At 38.7% G+C, this 19,848-nt stretch overlaps 1 protein-coding gene and 1 long non-coding RNA gene across 5 annotated transcripts in view; both read right to left on the reverse strand.

The window, feature by feature from the left end:
- Window positions 1-19,848, reverse strand: part of LOC307120270 (uncharacterized protein) — a 911,732-nt gene that overhangs the window by 189,027 nt on the left and 702,857 nt on the right. The gene's annotated exons all lie outside the window — the stretch shown is intronic.
- On the reverse strand, window positions 9,821-10,356 carry LOC307120128. The gene is made up of 3 exons (XR_013815753.1): window positions 10,288-10,356; window positions 10,117-10,161; window positions 9,821-10,033 (listed from the first exon to the last, which is right to left on the reverse strand). It is a non-coding gene; the product is annotated as an uncharacterized lncRNA (long non-coding RNA).

The raw sequence follows: 19,848 nt of genomic DNA on the forward strand, positions 1-19,848 counted from the left end.
CGTCTCACGGACCTGCCTTCATTGGTGACTATCGTGTTCGCCCTAAACAGTGGTTTAGGACACTGTGAACTTAAACCACTAATGAAACAGGCCTAACTCAATTAAGACCGTAACAGCAAGCAAAATAGTCTGTAAAATAGCGTTGTGCACAGTGCTCGAAGTGGGGCGGTTCTCACCGGTACGTAGTACCGGCACTTCTACATTTTACGCTTAAGTGTACCTGCACTTTTTCTTGCATACCGCTACTTTTATAACGGATATGACTGTGACTGAAGCCCAATTGTTTAATTAAGTGGGCCGCGAATCACTGTAGGTGCGTTTACCAGCGCGCTCCAAAAGTGTTACGATTTGCACGAGCCGTTCCTATGCGACGCTGATGATAAAATGTGAGTCCCATTTGAATTCTATTGAGAATGTAGTAAAACACAGAGAAAGTCCAACATGATTTAAAACGGACACTAAAATGACTGATGAAAAGAGGGGGAAACATCATCCTGCATGCTTTTTAAACTCCTGATGAACACATTTACTAGAATTTATCACGTTCTGTTGTATTTATTTTGGTAATTTTTGACTAGTAGAATTTACAATAGATAATCAGTTAAGGGAACCGATTTTTCACTAAAGATGTATATTACAACTGTGGCATGTTATAGTTTATAACTGTTGCTATTTTCCATAACAAATGCTATAGATTTAAAAAAAAAAAGACAGAAAAAAGTTAACATTGGCCTGCATGGTAATAATGAGGAGCCGTCAATGGTCTTGCTTTGTAAATAAACCCTTATTGTAACAAATGCTATAGTTAAATAATTACAAGAACAACACCTACTAAGCTCCACCCCCTTTGATGAGGAGTCATGAGAAATCCCGTCCCCCTGTGAAATAGTGTCCGCTTAGGACCCCAGAGCTATTCTATTGGCTGAAAGAACTTTTAATGTGTAATCTGTTCAAAGCCTGATTACAATTTTCACGTTTTGATTTGTGTCGTTTAAATTGTGTTAAAATAGTCTTTAAAGTCTTGCAAATCATTTCAGTTTCATATACTAGTATATAACCGAAGCTATAAGTTGTGAAATCAAGCATATCTCGTTCTTAAAGGGATAGTTCACCCAAAAATGAAAATTAGCCCATAATTTACTCACCCTGTATATGACATTCTTCTTTCAGACGAATAAAATCGGAGTTATATTACAAAAGTCCAGGCTAATCCAAGCATTAGAATTTGATTCATAGTTGCTCTGTTTTTGAAGTCCATAAAAAGTGCATCTGTCCGTCAAATAACTGCTCCGCGCGGCTCTGTGGTGTTAATAAAGGCCTTCTGAAGCGAATCGACGCGTTTGTGTAAGAAAAATATTAATATTTATAATTTTATCAAGAAAACTTTCGGCCGACCGCCTTCTGTGGAAAAGTGTTGAATGTTGAAAGTGAAACTCAAGATGCGTACGTGACATCATGACGAGCGGACCTGGTCGCGTTAGTCTTTAAATCGGCAGGGGAAACTTTCAACAATTTTTCCATAAATTGAAAAGGGAAGGCGGTCGGCCGAAAGTTTACTTGATAAAGTTTTAAATATGGATATTTTTTTTACACAAATGCATCGATTCGCTTCAGAAGGCCTTTATTAACACCCCAGAGCCGCATGGAGCATGCTATTTGATGGGCAGATGCACTTTTTATGGACTTCAAAAACAGCAACTATGAATCCAATTCTAATGCTTGGATTAGCCTTTTGTAATATAACTCAGATTTTATTCGTCTGAAAGAAAAATGTCATATACACCTAGGATGACGTTCTAGCATAGCATACAGCTACCCGATTAGCTTAGTTTATACACCACGGTTGCACTTACCCTACATTTTAAATGTAATTAATGTTTATACAATTTTAAAAAATCCTGTTGTATTTATTTTGTGCACCTGTTGTGTATATTATTTATTTATTCTTTTTTACTATTCTTTATTATTAACATTATAGGTACATTACTATGTTATGATTTTGAATTGGTATTATTACTTAGTTTATCAGTTGAAATAATTTACAATATGGTAGGCATGTTATTGCTCCCATTATAGAAATCAATTACTTTTGATCAGGCATTTAAAACAGCTACCACGTTGGGTCCTAAGCGGACACTATTTCACAGGGGACAGTATTTCTCATGACACCGGCACTTTATTTTTTCCACTTCAAGCACTGGTTATGCAAGGTTGGAAATTCCACCAAAATTAGTAAGAATACCCCCAAAATTCCAGATATGAATTGCCCTTGAATGAGTTCTTGTATTTTGAAAAGTGAAAGTGACGTGTAGCCAAATATGGTGTCCCATACTTGTGCTCTGCATTTCACCCATCCAAGTGCACACACACAGCAGTGAGTATTGAACACACACACACACCCAGAGCAGTGGGCAGTTATATTTGATGCGGCGCTCGGTGGAGTGTTTGGGGTTAGTTGCCTTTTTCAAGGGCACCACAGTTGTGGGTAATGAGAGTGGAAGCGCTATTAAAAACTCCCCCCACCTACATTTCCTGCCAGTACTCCAACTCTCTAACCATCAGGCCACAACTGGCCCACGACTTTTGTGTTTACAGTTAAGCAATATCACACAAGATTCAAATGCCAAATATCAGCACGATTCAAAATGTGATATTCATTTTATACAACAGTTCAATAAACAAGAAGTTGATTATACTGTTTAACTGACCATGTTTAGACACAATTTTTTTCATTGTTAATTTTTTTTTTGAGACAATGATTCACGAATTAGGTGAGTCAATGATTCAATGACCCATTCATAGGCTGTGTCCGATAACCTGGGCAGTGACTCGATGCCTCGCTGCCTCATCAGGCAATGACTTTGTGGCAGCGTTTGTGTGTTTGACGGCACCTCACAAAACTTTCGGAGGCAGTGTAACAGTTTAATGATCTACAGCCAAATAGAGAGAGCTTTGGTGAGAACTAAACAAATATTTAATTACTAATAATTTCTCACTAGAAATGACATCAGATGTGAAAAATGTTGGTCAAAAATCTACATTTACACAAACTGACCAGCAAACGCAACTTTCGGACACCATCCTTTTTCCCCAGCTCAACTGTCACAAAATGGAAAGCACAGGATTGTGGGATATCAAAGGCAGCGAAGGATACATTTATGCTGCCTTCAAAACTCGATCAGATGAAGGTATCTCAGGAGACCAATGAGCTAACATTAGATTCGGACATGCCTTGATGCCTTCCTGCCTTGAAATGTGTCCTCCGAAGGCAGCATTTTCCAGGTTTTGGACGCAGCCATAAAGTCAATGTGCACTTGCTTATTTCATGAATTAATCAGCCGGTTTGAATGAATGATTCGACGATTCACTTATTATTGAGTACCTTACCCCCAAAATGTCTGCGCACGGCCCTGGCAGGCAGTACCATGCATAGCTGCCCGGAGGTGTTGCAAATAGGGCCGTAGAGTGAACAGCCTTTCCTAGAAAGGGACGTTGGTTTAGGTTAGTCATTAATCTGCTGTGTAGCCTGTGTAGAAATAAGTTAGCATTAGCAAATATGTTTGTTTTGCTCCATTGGTTGCAGCAGTTATTTAAAAGGTTAGTTCACCCAAAAATGAAAATTCTGTCATTAATTACTTACCCTCATGTCGTTCGACACCCGTAAGACCTCCGTTCATCTTCGGAACAGAAATTAAGATATTTTAGTTGAAATCTGATGGCTCTGAAAGTCCTCCATTGGCTCAATGGCACCGTTCACTCTCAAGACCCTTAAAAGGTACTAAAGACGTCGCTACAAAGTCCATCTCACTACAGTGGTTCTACAATAACTTTATGAATCGGCGACCATAGTTTTTGTGGGCAAAAAAACCCTAAATAACGACTTACATAGTGATGACGATTTCAAAACACGGCCTCATGAAGCTTCGAAGCGTTATGAATCACTGAGCCGAATGATGATTCGGATCATGTGTCAAACCGCCAAACTGCTGAAATTTGGCGATTCAAACCGCTGAATCGACTCAGTGATTCATAACGCTTCGAAGCTTCATGATGCTTTGTTTTGAAATCGTCATCACTATGTAAGTCGTTATTTAGGGTTTTTTTGCGGACAAAAACTATTGTCGCCGATTCATAAAGTTATTTTAGAACCACTGTAGTGAGATGGACTTTGTAACGACGTCTTTAGTACCTTTTAAGGGTCTTGAGAGTGAACGGTGCCATTGAGCCAATGGAGGCCTTTCAGAGCCATCAGATTTCAACTAAAATATCTTCATTTCTGTTCCGAAGATGAACGGAGGTCTGACGGGTGTCGAACGACATGAGGGTAAGTAATTAATGACAGAATTTTCATTTTTGGGTGAACTAACCCTTTAACATAATTTTATAACGGCACTTGCGTCTATCAGCGGATGTACTGTAAAAGTCCCAAAGAACATGGGAGTCCATTTCTGTTGAAGCTGAGCATAAATGAGATACATTCTCTCTGCTTGCAGCGCGTCAGTCAGCAACTGGCCAGCAGTAATAAAGCCTGGACTTAAGACACTTTGGTTAAAGTCTCATTTAGGAGACTTTTGACGCTTTTTCTTTGCTTGAGGCATTTATAGAGAGCTTTACTAAGCATGTACATCAGGTATGTCAAGGGTCTCTCCTCAAACACCACCCGGATGAAGCTACAGCAGCCACAGTACAACAGCGCCAGCGTTCATTCCTCACTCCGGCTATAGGTGGAGAGGAGAGAGAGTGTAGAGACAATTGAAAGCATGGGGATTATTATTAGGCCATGATTGATAAGGGCCAATGGAGGGAATTTGGCCAGGACTCTTTTACGAGAAGTGGCATGGGATTTTTAATGATCTGAGAAAGAGTCAGGCCCTCGACCTCGTTTAACGTCTCATCCGAAGGACGGTGCTTGTTATAGTATAGTGTCGTCCTCACTAGGCGTTAGGACCCACACAGACCACGGGGTGCTGGCCTCACTAACACCTCTTCCTATTCTCCCAGGTGTTTCCCATTCAGGTACTGACCAGGCTCAACCCTGCTTAGCTTCAGTGGGCAACCAGTCTTGGGCTACAGGGTGATAAGGCTATGGCCCTTCTATCAATATCAGATGATGACAGGCATTTGTGGTGCAGAAACAGATGTGAGTGACACTTAGGGTGACCACCTGTCCCGCTTTGCGTTGTACCGCACAGCATTTTCACCCCTTGTCCCGCAAGTCGCATATTCAGAAAATGTCCCGCATTTTCACTAGTCTGTTGATTTTTAATGATCATATTGAGAAAACATGCATGCGTTCTTTTGCCTTTTTAAGAAAGCATTTTATTTATTATTTTTGCAGCATCGTTTTTCACCTATATTTAACAGCGCTTCGTCAGAAGTAACATCCCGTCTTACACAAATACAAAAGCTGTTTTTTAAACCATATCCAATGGTTGAAAAGAAAGGAGTAAACACGGTCACTAGTAGGTTGTGATGGCTGTCAATCAAAATGTGGAGCGGTGATTCGTTCCATGTGTTCCCTGTCAGAAAACGAATGGATAGTTCTGTATATAAACATAGCTGTCAACATTGAACATTGAAAATAAGGGAGATTTCCCAGAATCCATCCACAAAATAAGGGATTTTTTTTTACACGATTCTTACCCACAAACTTAAAAAAAAAAGTCTAAAGAGTTTATAACTACACAAAATATTTTGATTTTGGCCGTCAGCGTCCTGATCCATCATTGCACATCACACTCATCTACTCTACTCTCCTTGAAGTTTACTTCCCGCTACTTTTTCCCTCTTCCTCCCGCCCGCGGCTGCAACTGTCTTCTTCTTCTTCGATAGTAGCCTAAGCCAGTGTTTCCCAACCTTTTTTCAGTCATTTTATCATACGTTACGCTAGGGGTGTAACGGTACAGATTGCTCACGGTTCAGTTTGTATCACGGTTTTAGGTTCACCGTTTCGGTATGGTTCAGTATTTGCTATGTTCAGGGAAAAAAGGACTACTGTCAAATAAAAAAAAAAAATAAGAAGAAGAACAAATCATTTAAATACAAGCAGCAGCACAAATAAATACTATCGAGCAAAGATACTAATAAAATAAACTATGCTTTTCAGGTTTTTCAGGTACGTCTAACATTAGTTTTCAGGTACAGAAATTGATCAAATGTAAAATAACATTGCATATTCGACTGTATAAATTTAAGATTAATCCTATTAAACTTACAAAAGCTATTCAATCAAGAGCAGTGAGTGATGTCCTTGTCTTTTGTTGTTTGACATTAAACAGACAGCAGTAAAGGCTACTGCCCCTTTAAGACCTAATGCACTGATATGCGTCGTCTTTTCTGGACTGTATAAAGCTTACTTAAGCCATTTACAGACTATGTCTGCTAGAATACTCATCAATATGGACATGTTGACATACTTTTTGCGTGAGTTTGTCCGTTCAAGAGCAAGACTTGAAAGAGAACTCAATATTTGCGCGCTGAGAGTCATGTGCGCGCTCTTGGATGAGTGCACAGACACATTTTCTCACAGTGCGCGCAACTTCTTATTCGCGTCTTCTGGCACTAAACCAGATAGTTGCGTGTTCTGAGTTAACACAATCAGAACGTATAAATACGGGATATTTTACGGGAAAATACTAAAACGGGAAAACAGCGGGAAAAGAGCTAAAATACGTGAGAAACCCGGAAAAAACGGGAGGGTTGGCAGCTATATATATATATATAAATCAATTAATATATAAGATTAACTAATTTAATGTTGTTTTATTTGTTTCATTATTTATTTAGTTGGATTTTAGTTGCACTTGGTCAGAACTGTTTCCAAAGTAGTTATCTGCATGATGCCTGCTGCCTTTGGGCTCAGTGATGTTGAATTTAAGATTATACAACAGTTTCAGGTTATGTTTTAGTGTTGGTAACATGTCCCACACAAACTTAGTAATCGTCCCACATTTGGTTTGTTTGATGGTGGTCACCCTAGTGACACTATCAAAACATATCCATTCCTGTGCAGTATATCATAGCATGGTGCATTTTATATATGATAAATATTACCAGGAAGATGCTACTGACGAGTGACGATGACTTTTAACATGCAACAGAACAGCTCAACGTGACAAAATAATTCCTTGTGGAATACAGCACAGATCATAATTTTGACAAAGTGCTGCCAGTGCAACAGAATCAGCTGATGAGTTGGAAACAGAGGCAGTCTTCTCTCCTCAAAGTGCAGATATTAAGAAGACAGTCTAATAATACTTTGAGCTAGTTGACGTGGGACCTTTTGCAAAAAGTAGCAGAGTAGGCTATGTATACTTTACAAGAGCGCCATCTAGCGTTCACCTTTCCAGCAACAGCCTTCATCTAAATCGAGTACACAACATAAAAAGCTTTTTAAAATGAGTTGATTAGACTCATGTGTTTATATTGCTAAGGATTGAGTTGAACAGCTAGTTAGCTTGAGTAGAAGTGTTGGAATCACATACCAGAAGAGACATAATGATCACTTCTGAGACATAATGATCACTTCTGAGACATAATGATCACTTCTGGTCTGGATGTAAAGAAACCAACATCTCATATCCATAACGCTTAACACCACGCGAGCTTTTGCAGCAGTCACTAACAGTTTTGAAATGTACTAAATGTTTTTGAGTATCTTGATTGTAAAAGACTGTCGTGCCATTGAATATATTTTAATTAACTGTCCCTGTCATATTAACAGAGCTGCCAACTTTTCAAAAAAACTTAGAGTGAGATATGGTGGGGCCAACCAAAATTTTGCCGCGAACAAAGCAAAAATTGCAACAAAAAATAAAATAAATAATAATAATATAATAGCTACACACACATCACAGAAAACACTCTCTCTGCATCAGCATTTGAACGGGGTAGTATTGGTTTTTGTTGTTGATTTCTTTTTTGCCTTTGATAGATAAGGTTGATAATTAATTATTTATATTAAGACAAAATGCATCTATATGACGCTTTGTATACAGTATATCCTATAGACACACACACACACACACACACACACACACACACACACACACACACACACACACACACACACACACACACACACACACACACACACACACACACACACACACACACACACACACACACACACACACACACACACACACACACACACACACAATTTTAAAGCACTATGTAGAGGCATGGTTTTGTCTAAATAGAACAAATTGATTATACATCAACCTACAGCATACTTTTACAGGGAAGAAAAAGGAAAATAACTGTCTGTCCTGTCTGTTGCTCTTCTGTCTGTTGTGTGGTTCTTTTTTGCTGTGGCTGATCTAAAAAAACAGTGTTGTAGTAAAAACTACTTTGAGTAGTTAAGTTATATTCAAGCTATCCTTTTGAAAATAGCTACACTACAAGTTACTATCAAAAAGTAGCTGGCTACATTGAAACCATGTTTCTTTTTCTTCTTCTTTTTTTACAATGAGATTGTTACAAATAACTGAATAATTGTTCATGAAGAATGTTATAATATTTGGGGTGCAAGCTTCATAATGCAATGTAATTATGATTTCAAAGAGTATAGGCATTCAGGGTTATTGGGACACTTTTCCCCAGTCATTTCAATGGAAAAAACTGTCAGAATCATTACACACAATACTCAAATATAGCCTATATCTCAAACTGGCTGCCCAAGTGCAAAATGGCTACAAATTTAACATCAGTGCAAGAACAAAACGTATGCAAATCAACTTTGCGATGCTGTTTGCGAACGTTCGTTGGAACTATGGTTTCGGGAAACACGACTCGTTTAACTATGCTTATAATGACGGAACTTGTGACCATAGTTAGCAAACGACACTTTCGGGAAACGCACCTCTGAGCGTCACAGCGCTCAACTTCTCTCATTACAGGCTCGTTCTCGTCAGAACCCAAAACAGTATGTAGCTTTAGGTCGCGCAACACCGTATTTATTTGCCCATTTATCTTGAACCCCCTCACCGAAAGCATGATCGGCTCAACATGTAGATATAGGCTATAGATAAACTCATTTCAGGCATTTGACAGACCGGGTTGGCACTTCAGCGTGAGAAATCGGGGGTGTGGAAACCAATCAAATGCGTGTCTCACGGCCAATGCGTGAGAGTTGGCAGCTCTGTATTAAGCGTGCTTAGACTCTATAATTTTAGCTATCCTTATAATCCCATTCATTTTTACTTTATTTTAAGATGTCCATAACTTTCAACTGAACAGATGTAAACCATTCACAAAAAAAACACACACAAAAAAACACTCAAATTCCTTGACAAGAATAAAGTCTGGTTTGCTTTAAAGATCCACTTTACCAGAGAAATTCAGTTTACAAATCAATCATAGTTCCCAAGTACAACTTCCCCAGGCTGATCACATAATACAATTCCTGTGAGGGATTCTGGTGAAACGGTCCCTTAAAATCTTCAAAAGAGTTTGCTTTGTAACAACGACTTTTAACAACTATGTTGTATGGCCCAGCATTTTCATGTTTGACTGCTGAAGTCTCAAAACTAATTCAGACTGTGTGTGGATGTACATCTCCAAGAGCAAAACATAGAAAATACTCATCTATTTTTCTAATTTAAATGTGGTTTGATCTGTTGGGTAGTCAAACTGGTTCAGCATGAACACCTGGCAATATGTGGTTGATTTCAGTTTGTGAGTGTGTGCTTAAGGTGTCAGTAGTGTGCGCATGTGGTTTAAGGGCTTTTAAAACGATTCAGTTTTAGCATAGCTCAGTTATTTCTGATAAACTCATCACTAAAATCATGACACAAATTGAAATTCTAGCTCTTATAAGAGAAAACGATGCCATTTAATAGAATCTACACATGAACATACAGATCTTTAAAGGTCCTTTCCATTGCAAGAACATCGAACAAGAACACAGCGTACGTATAAAATAGGCACTTCGACGACATTTCTAAATTCTTCCAAGCAGGAGCCGTTTTCAATGTTCAGCAGAAGTTGATGATCTCTTTGAACGCTGACTCTGGAAACAGCTCTGACAAACCTGAGAAAGAAAGAGAATTATACAATTACAGGTCTTTTCCATTGTTTAGACAAACAGATTTAATTGGGACCGACATACTTTACCTGTTCAAGTGCAGGCGATCATTTCCATCACACAGTGATCATATTCTACAATACAAACAGGAATACACAAAATATGAAATTACAATCAGAATACAGCACAGCTCAACATGCTTTAAGAAACGAAACAGGCAAGAAGAGAAACAGGCATATAATGAAGACGTGAATCTTTACCTTTAAGGCACCACAGGTCTCCATCTTCCTCCTCACATGAAATGCACAAACTTCACATTACAAACCTAATCATCATCATCGCAAATGCTTTACAAAAGCTTGAATGTTACACTTTACAGTTTTTGTAACAGTACAAAAAAAAATTAGACTTTTGCACTTTTCAACAATGAAGACATGCATAGGAATTAGCAAACATCTGAAATACATAAACAAATATTGTTTTATCAGTGCACATTTGTGAAATGTACTTAAAACATCTTTAAGATGATTAATTCCATTAAAAGGCTTGCACAGCAGCCAGTATATAAATATTAAATATATATAAATAAATAAATATTATATGCCGCTTTTCTCCACAGTGTTTAACAGTTTCAGTTCTGGGTTTCAGAGTTTGATCAAGGACACAATGCTGATATTCCATGGATTACTGATATGTTTAGTATCCTGACACTATTTCACCAGGAGCGATGAATATTTCAGAATTTCCTTTCTCCCCTAAATTCTCTTCATCGATTCAATTAATGTTACTGTGAAATCCCAGTAGTCTCAAGTCACACTAGCAGACATCTCATTATCAGTAGCCATGAGTGCAGTCTCATTCTCATTCTGGGACGTCCTATCATCAACATCTATCTGTGGAGTCAGATTAAGGAGCACTGCTTCTGCACGATTCTCCTGAAAGAAAGAAGCAGATTCAGAGAAGGTGAAACAAATGATCAGGATTGATGATTCAGTTACACAAACACAAAAATGTGCTTTACTGAATGTAAAGACCCTGTTCTTCATTCTTAAGTAAAACAGAACAAGAGCGCTCTCTTGAATAAGCAAGTTATTATTGTTGATGATTTATGAATAAAACCACACACACACTATTTCGTTCTCAACTTAGTGGCAACATTTTTTTTAAATACATGACCAGCGATAAACTGCGAACATCCTGAAGCCTTTCACACTTTTGAGGGCTGAGTTTAGATGAATTTGTAAATACATGCTGCGCACTTTCCTCTCAATAACAAAATAAACACAACAAAAATGACAGCAGTTACGCTGGAGATGTTCTTGTCGACAGCAGTGAGGAAACGGCAGCAAAGAAAGTATCTGATCATAGAGATATGGATGTGTTTGCAGCAGCTCTGCACTCCTGTAAAGTCATGTCACGTTTATTATATAGCACTTTATACAAACGTATTGCTTTATAAGGGTCATGAACTGAGAAATAAATTCCCTTGATGTTTTTATATACAAGAGATCATTGTACTATAAAAACATCCAGTACGTTTCAGAACTGAAAACTTTCTCGTTAGTCTAAAAACAGCTTACGGTATATTGAAGCCAATCTGTTATAACCACAGGACGTGAAACGTGCCCATTTATAACGTAATAGTGTAGCTAAACACCGCTCCTGCAGAAGATCAACGCCTGCTTCTACATCACTGCTGGTTTAGCCTCGCCCACCGATTCGCACACATGGTAGGTAAATAACGAGAGAGGCAAACGCAGGTCTCTGTGCAGAAACCAAATTATAAAGATGGCTCCGAATACAACAAGACGCTGTGCAGTGCCAAGTTGTGGACAACCCCTGTCTTTGCATTGCCGTCCTTCTGATCCCAACATTAGGAAAGAGTGGATGAACTTTATTTTTAATGATGTTCCAGACGGCGTCAGTAAGAACTTGGCACTCTGTTCACTTAATTTTACCGCGGATTGTTTTTCAAACAAGGCACAGTGTATTTTCAGAAAGATTTAAACTAAAAGATGATGCTGTACTATATTGGATCCGACAGTAATGTAATTTGGCCCAACATAACTGTGAGTAACTAATTATGTGGTCACTATTGCTTTGTCTGTTATTACAGATCATTTGATATGCATTTTTAACCTAAATCACAGCAGTGTTGGGGTTAGAAAGGATGTACCTAAACGATCAACTTTACATTGTTTCTCTTGGTAGCATTAAAATAAATTGTGATTAAATGATATACAGAAAGCGATCAAAGACCGCTCTCTTTACGATCACCCAAGCGCGGGTTTATCTGGACACTTGCCAATCAATGACCCCGTTACACTGCACAATGAAGATCTTACTGTATTTACATCATGTTTGCATTGTTATTTATGGTGAAAGTATTCGTGAGTGCAGAAATCGCTTTTTAATGAGGAGATCACTGCATGCACTATCATGACTGTCATCTGCTCAATGCTCGTCACTGCAGCCTTTCAAGTGCACATCTGTTTCAACCTCTTAACAGACGAACGCGATCGTCTCTGAGCTCCGCCATAACTTCCGGCAAGTGAGGTCAAATTAGATCGTGGTCATAGATGTATACGTAGATGCCTCATTAGCGACTGCACGGATCAGTAGAATGAGGCATCTACTATCGATATATCTATGACCACGATCTAATTTGACCTCACTTTCCGGAAGTTATGGCGGAGCTCAGAGATGATCACGTTCGTCTGTTAAACTTAAGAGGTAAATTAATAGCATAAATACTGCTCGGTTTCTCGCAGAAACTGATCGTTTCGCTAGATAAGACCCTTATTCATCGTCTGGTATCGTTTAAAGCCCTTTGAAGCTGCACTGAAACTGTCATTTGGACCATGAACCGTTTGTTGCCCATTGAAGTCCATTATATGGAGAAAAACCCTGGACTGTTTTCATCCAAAACCTTAATTTCTTTTCGACTGCAGAAAGAAAGACATGGACATCTTGGATGGACATGGGGGTGAGTAAATTATCAGCAAAAGTTTATTTAAAAGTGAACTAATCCTTTAATGTCTCACGGTCCTGCTTGTTTTGTTTTTTTGACAATTACATTTTGGGCTAAAAGTGTGTTGTAACGCAAGCGTTACTGAACATGTACCGAGTAAAATATTACTGAAAATTTATTAGTAATGCCTTACACTACTACATTACAGCAAAACGTAATATGTTATTGTAATGCATTACTTTTGTAACGCGTTACTCCCAACACTGGTTTTGAACCATCGAAACTTCTTTTTGGCCTGATTTTCTTCAAAATGATGTCATTATGGCCTTAAAGGTCCCATGGCATGAAATTTTCATTTTATGAGGTTTTTCAACATTAATATGAGTTCCCCTAGCCTGAATATTGTCCCCAAGTGGATAGAAATGTTGATCGGAGTAAACCCGAGTTCTGGCTGTCTTTCTCTGCCTTTGAGAAAATGACAGGCCAGACGAGCCAATCCTGAAGTCTCCTGGTTTGACGTCCAAGCAGGAACGGTTTCCTCCCTTTCCTCCGCCCAGAGAATCTGTCACGCCCATGCAAACACTTGAGAGATCATTGCTTGTGAACGAGTGAACGCTGGCAGTTTCTCAGTGTTTGGATGTACAAATGAAAACAGAAGTCTTTTTTCAGTTCCTTCTGATCTGTGATCAGTGATTTCTTATGTGTAGCTAATTATTTATTATTCGTGCACACGCAACGGCTTCTCTCTCTCCCGACAGAACGGTGTTTTCGTGTTTTCTATCTTGTGAGTCAGTGTTTTTGTACGTCCTCGTCGCGTCTATGTGCATACAGGCATGAGTTTCTGCTCAACATCAGCAGAGTAACATCTTTAGAGATAAACCTTACACACGCCGAGGCTCTGCCTTCAACATCCCCGACCCCCAGTACTGCATCTGGCCCACAGCGGAGGCACCAAACGCGGCGTGAGATTAAGCAGAAGGGGGGTAAGCGTGAGCGTATCCGGCTAGGCTAGCCAGCTTTCCCCACAATAAACTGGATTACATTCGATTACAGCTGTTGTGTCTTTGTTTGCGCTGTGTACTCAATGCGCGTCACTGGCGCTTTTCATATGATAGGAACATATCTAAAAATAATGCTATTATCAACACTTACTCATAACTCGTTCATCTCGACAGCTGTAATGGTACTTTGCATGTGTTACAAAGTTGGTAATAATGATGAAGACAGACTCGGCGTGACTGGGACTCGTGTTTATTCAGAATTCTCAAATACAAACACAATAAACTCGCGCTGACTGACAGCGCTCTCATAACTCAGTAGTTACTATAAATAACTTTGTTAGCAATCGCTGAGCTCAGTCTCTGGTACATTAGTGATGTCCGGTTCGCGAACGATCTTTCTTTTGAACCGGTTCTTTTTAGTGAACCGAATTAGTTCACCAAATCGGACTGAATCGTTCTAAACGGTTCGCGTCTCGAGTCAGCGCTGATCCATAATTTACTAAAGTTACTAACTTTCTGACATGAGTGACAGCCCCTCCGACTAGAAATAGACTAATAACCTGAAGTATATGCTGTAACTAAAACAGTTCACCCTGAACTGAGACATGCTGAGAGAACTGATGAGAAGTGAACTCAGGTCCGTCTCTCTGGCAGCAGCTCGTGCCTGCTCGTGCCTCGTTAAACCACGCCCCCTCCGCTCATTTCAAATGCAAAGATGTCAGCCAATCACAACAGTGGGCGTTTTTACTGAAGTCTCACAGCAGACACGCCTCTTGTAACAGGGCATTCAGCCACAGGGCAAACAGCAGTATAGAAAAAATGCCTTTTATTTCTAAATTATGATATTTTATGATGTAAAAATCATACTAACAATATAAGTACACCTCAGGAAACATTATAAAATAGTAGAAAAATGCCATGCCATGGGACCTTTAAGAGTTCTCACAGATCTTAATCTGTTGTAAATTCACAGGATTTTGAAGACAGATAGATTCAGTGCTCATAGGATCTCACCTGATGATGATCATCGCGCTGTCCCCTATTATCTGTGTGAACAACAACAAACTCTTACTTTGGTCAATTAGAATACTACATACTTACATATTTTTAAAGATTGACGAAATGTCAATATTTATTGTGCAAAAACAATCACTTGTATGTAATACTTGCCTTTTTTTCTTGCTTTCCTTTTCCTAGATTTCCATTGGCGATAGTAAATCACAGCAGCAGCCACAAGCAGAGCAACAAAGACAGCAGCACATATTCCTCCTACAGCAGCTGAAGACAGACCTGAATCTGGAACAGCTAAAAACAGACAGTCATTACAAGAGATCAACTGAGGCCCTGTCCACACGAACACGGGTATTTTCAAAACCGCAGCTCTTTCTACGCGGTTTGGCTGTTCGTCCACATGCAAACGCAGTTACCGGTCACTGAAACCAGACTTTTTTGAAAACTCCGGCCAGGGTGAATATTTTTAGAAACTCCGGTTACAGCGTTGTCGTGTAGACGGTGAAACAGGAGATTTCGTCTTGTTAAGTCGAGTCTATGCAATGGCGGACGTAGCTTTTAATAACTCTGCTAACAGCGCTTATCAAATGTATACTGATACATGCGCAGTTATCACATTGTATTGCAGAACAGAGGCGCCAGAATGCAATAATAAAAAAATAGTAAGGCAAGTGTGTGAAGATATTACAGTCCACTTGGGTCCTGCCCCTGTGTATATACAGTTACTTGTCACCGAGTCCAAAGTAAAGGAACTTGCAGAAGGGTTTCACTGAGCCCATGGCATCCCTCACTGCATTGGTGCCATGGATGGGACCTATGTGGAAATCAGGCAGCCAATCATAGCGTGTTTTTGCGTTTTCATGTGGACAGAGATTTTGTTTCACAACCGTGCTTGTGTGGACGCGATTGTTTTTTAAAACAGAGGAAAAACTCTGGTTATAAAAATACTGTGTACGTGTGGACTAGGCCAGAAAATTTCAGTAGAAAGACAGATGATCATGAGGGTAGCCAGCGGGCGGGCCTGACGGGCATAGGCCCGCCCACTAAAATGACTAGGCCCCCCCCAGTTTATTATACAAATATAATATTTGTTAAATAACAGTTGTTTAAATCATTTTAACATAATTACAAAATTATTATAATATCTCAAATACTAAAATAAATAAAATGCGTTTTTGCATAATGCTTGAGCTTGATTGACAGCTGTGTTAGGCAATTGGGTGTCAGGCTGTCTCATGCATGTTGAGTTAATGAAGCGTGTTTGCCACTAAAGCCCAATTTATTGTTCTGCATCGAGTGTACGGCGTAGCTACGTCATAGCCTGTGTGTAGCACGCATAGCCTACGACGTACCTTGATGTGCACCTCTCCAAAAATGTAACAATGCATCAATTCTAAGCGGACCTGTGATTGGCCTTCCAAAACCTCTCCCTCAGGAGTTATCATGCTCCATCTGCCAGGTCTGAAGGACGCAGAAGTATAAATGAGGCTTTAGCCTATAATTTGCAGTTGCGTGTTAGAAAAGCAGCAGCGATGCAAAATTTAATGAAAAGGACTTCTAAAAACTTGCATTGATGCAGGAGAGAACCCATCCATCAGCCCGCAAGTAATAGTAAGACTTTTCAACTCCAAGCAGGTTCATTCTGTAAAGCAACACCGGGAACACACTGTGGACATGCACAGACATTTTGAGGGGCAGTGGCCCAAACCAAAAAAGGGGGCAATGGGGTGAAGTGGCATTTGGGGCGAGGATTGGGTGCTTGTCCATACAAATTATCCATCTTACTCTTACTAGTCACAGGGTTCCCACTTTTTCATGAACACCAGATTCAAGGACTTTTTAAAGCACCTTTTATTTTAAATCAAGGACAATAAATACGAGAAAGGTGGGTGTGTTACTGCTAATATATCAAATACCTACTGTACCTGTGTCTATCATTAATGCAGTAATGCTAATGCATATACTGACAACTAAAATACAATTTCCAATTGGAAAAAATTTCAAATTTTACTAAATTTAATGAGGAAAGAGGCTGGTGTAAAAGAGCGAGCGAGTTTTAACGAGAGACGCAGTTTGCAGCTCTTATTCCTGCATTTAACATTTTTTTCACACTAGTTTTAGTTTTCTTTTTTATAAATCATTACTTAATTAAAACATCGAAATATAGAGATAACATTGTACACATGAATTTTCCAATTAAATGAGAATTGGTAGGCATTAAAAATATGCCAAATTATTTATTAAATCACCTGTACATGTACCTTTTTAAAAATCAATTTAAAGGCTTTTAAGACCTGCACATATTATATTTAACATATATAATTGCTGCCGTAATAACGTCCCATTTCAAATGTTTACGTGCTTTTATTTTTATTTTTTGAACGGTGATGAAATATTGCTCTTGTAAATACTTGCCAGCATTTCAGTAATTAAAGTCTAGATTTTTAAAATGCATCCAAATTACAGCAAAGCGCAACCGTACGGTGCTCTGCAGGGGTCATAAGGATATAAACAGTAAATTTTGAAGAGATCTCATCTTGAAAACTCAGAGATGTGGATTCGGACAGCAATTAAATGACCACACAACCTTGGTGTTTGTCTAAAAACTGTAGGTAATTCGGCTGGGGATTTTTACGCGGGTGGTGGGAGAAAAACACTGACATTCTGGCGGCAATAAAATCACTGACTAGCCCCTGTAAATGATGAAAATACCTTACGACCCCACGAGAAACAATTACCATCCGAATAGGGCTTTTGACAGTAGATGGCGCTTATGGAACAGCAGAAATATATTGAAATAGCCCGTAATGCTGTTTTGTTCTGGCAGCGCATGAAAGCCAATTTTTGTAATAGCACCATGCTACTCTAACAAAATGCAGTTGATGCTTAATTCAAGCACTTTCAAGGACCTATGTTTGTTTTCAAGTACTTTCCAGGCCTTGAATCCATGTCTCTGAAATTCAAGATATTTCAAGTACTTTCAAGAAGCGTGGGAACCCTGTAGTCAGTCAAAACAGTTTTGATCTAATTTTGTGTCTATCGAAAATAGTGATGTATGACATTGTATTATGTCGAATATCAACGTTTTTGTGTCTATTTGTTAATGAAGGATTTGTGGACACAATGTTTTTGGCTTTGTGCAGTAAATGTTATAGCTTTTATTTTGAAGAAAAAAGATAAAATTAGACTCTTGGGTTAAGATGACCCAGCCATATTTGGCACAGAAGGCCCCAAGTGGCATGTTGTTACTTTTGTTATTGTAAAAACTTTTACGTAGGAGTCTTAGCTTAAGAGCTATTCGGGACCGATCTGAGAGCAACTCTGAGCAAGGAAAAAACAAAAACTTTTATCTTAGTGAAGAGGCGGGGCTGACCCCGTTGCTACGTATGACACAGTCTTTTGAAGACTGTGATTGGTTGGTTGTCCAAAAAAAGAGCGCTTTTAAGTTTAGGGTCTATTCTAAGCCTTCACTTTGAAATTACAAGCGCAAATTGTCCTATTTTACCGTTCTCTCTCACTCACACACACACATTATATGTATGTATATATATATCAAAGGGATGGATAGATAGATAGAGATATATATATATATATATAGATATATATATATATATATATATATATATATATATATATATATATATATATATATATATATATATATACATACAAACGATATGTATCGTGAAAAGCACTATACAAATAAATTTGAATTGAATATAAATCCTTTTATTATTTACCATGCTGTTAATTTCCTAAGGTATTTGATTGGCTTAGAATTATAAAGATTGTCTGCAACACATTTCTTCTCCCTCTTCGTCTTTCTGCCATTTTCTGCCATCTCACTACAGTGGTTCTACAATAACTTTATGGAGTGACGAGAATAGTTTTTGTGCAAAAAAAACCTAAATAACGACTTATATAGTGATGACGATTTCAAAACAAGGCATCATGAAGCTTCGAAGCGTTATGAATCAGTGAGTCGATTCAGCAGTTTGGATCGCCAAATTTCAGCAGTTTGACACGCGTTCCGAATCATGATTCGACTCACTGATTCATAACGCTTCGAAGCTTCATGATGCCGTGTTTTGAAATCGTCATCACTATATAAGTCGTTATTTAGGGGTTTTTTGCACACAAAAACTATTCTCGTCACTCCATAAAGTTATTGTAGAACCACTGTAGTGAGATGGACTTTGTAACGATGTCTTTAGTACCTTTTAAGGGTCTTGAGAGTGTAAAGTGCATTGTGCCAATGGAGGCCTTTCAGAGCCATCAGATTTCAACTAAAATATCTTCATTTCTGTTCCGAAGATGAACGGAGGTCTGACGGGTGTCGAACGACATGAGGGTAAGTAATTAATGACAGAATTTTCATTTTTGGGTGAACTAACCCTTTAAGTTGACGCAAGGTTCGAACTTTTGCCAAACTTGCTCTACTTCCTTTTCCCCATCACATATCAGATCGTAAAGGCATTTATTTTCAATTAAAATTTGAAAAAAATATATCCGAAAAGTGTAAATAAAGTGTCTAACGTGTGTTGTAACCGCTGCTTAGGTTTTGTATGTGGACAGGTCGTAGCTAGTTTTGGGTTATGTTGACAGGGACAGTGACTGGGCACTTTTGTGACAGAGATGTGGTAGTTTTACAAGGTGTGTCTTATACTGTGTTCTACGGTTTATTTTTCAATAGGATCAACGGAAATAAGATTGAATTAAATGGCCTGAATATTGAGTCCGTCTGTTAGTTTTTCTGAAAGCATCGTGTAATTTGCAGGTGGGACATGTCCCCACCTTTTTTTTAGAACTGTATCTTTATTGTCATTATAATTATTGTC

This window comes from Gobio gobio (genome assembly GCF_949357685.1).
Source record: "Gobio gobio genome assembly, chromosome: 24".
In the NCBI taxonomy this organism is placed as follows: Eukaryota; Metazoa; Chordata; class Actinopteri; order Cypriniformes; family Gobionidae; genus Gobio; species Gobio gobio.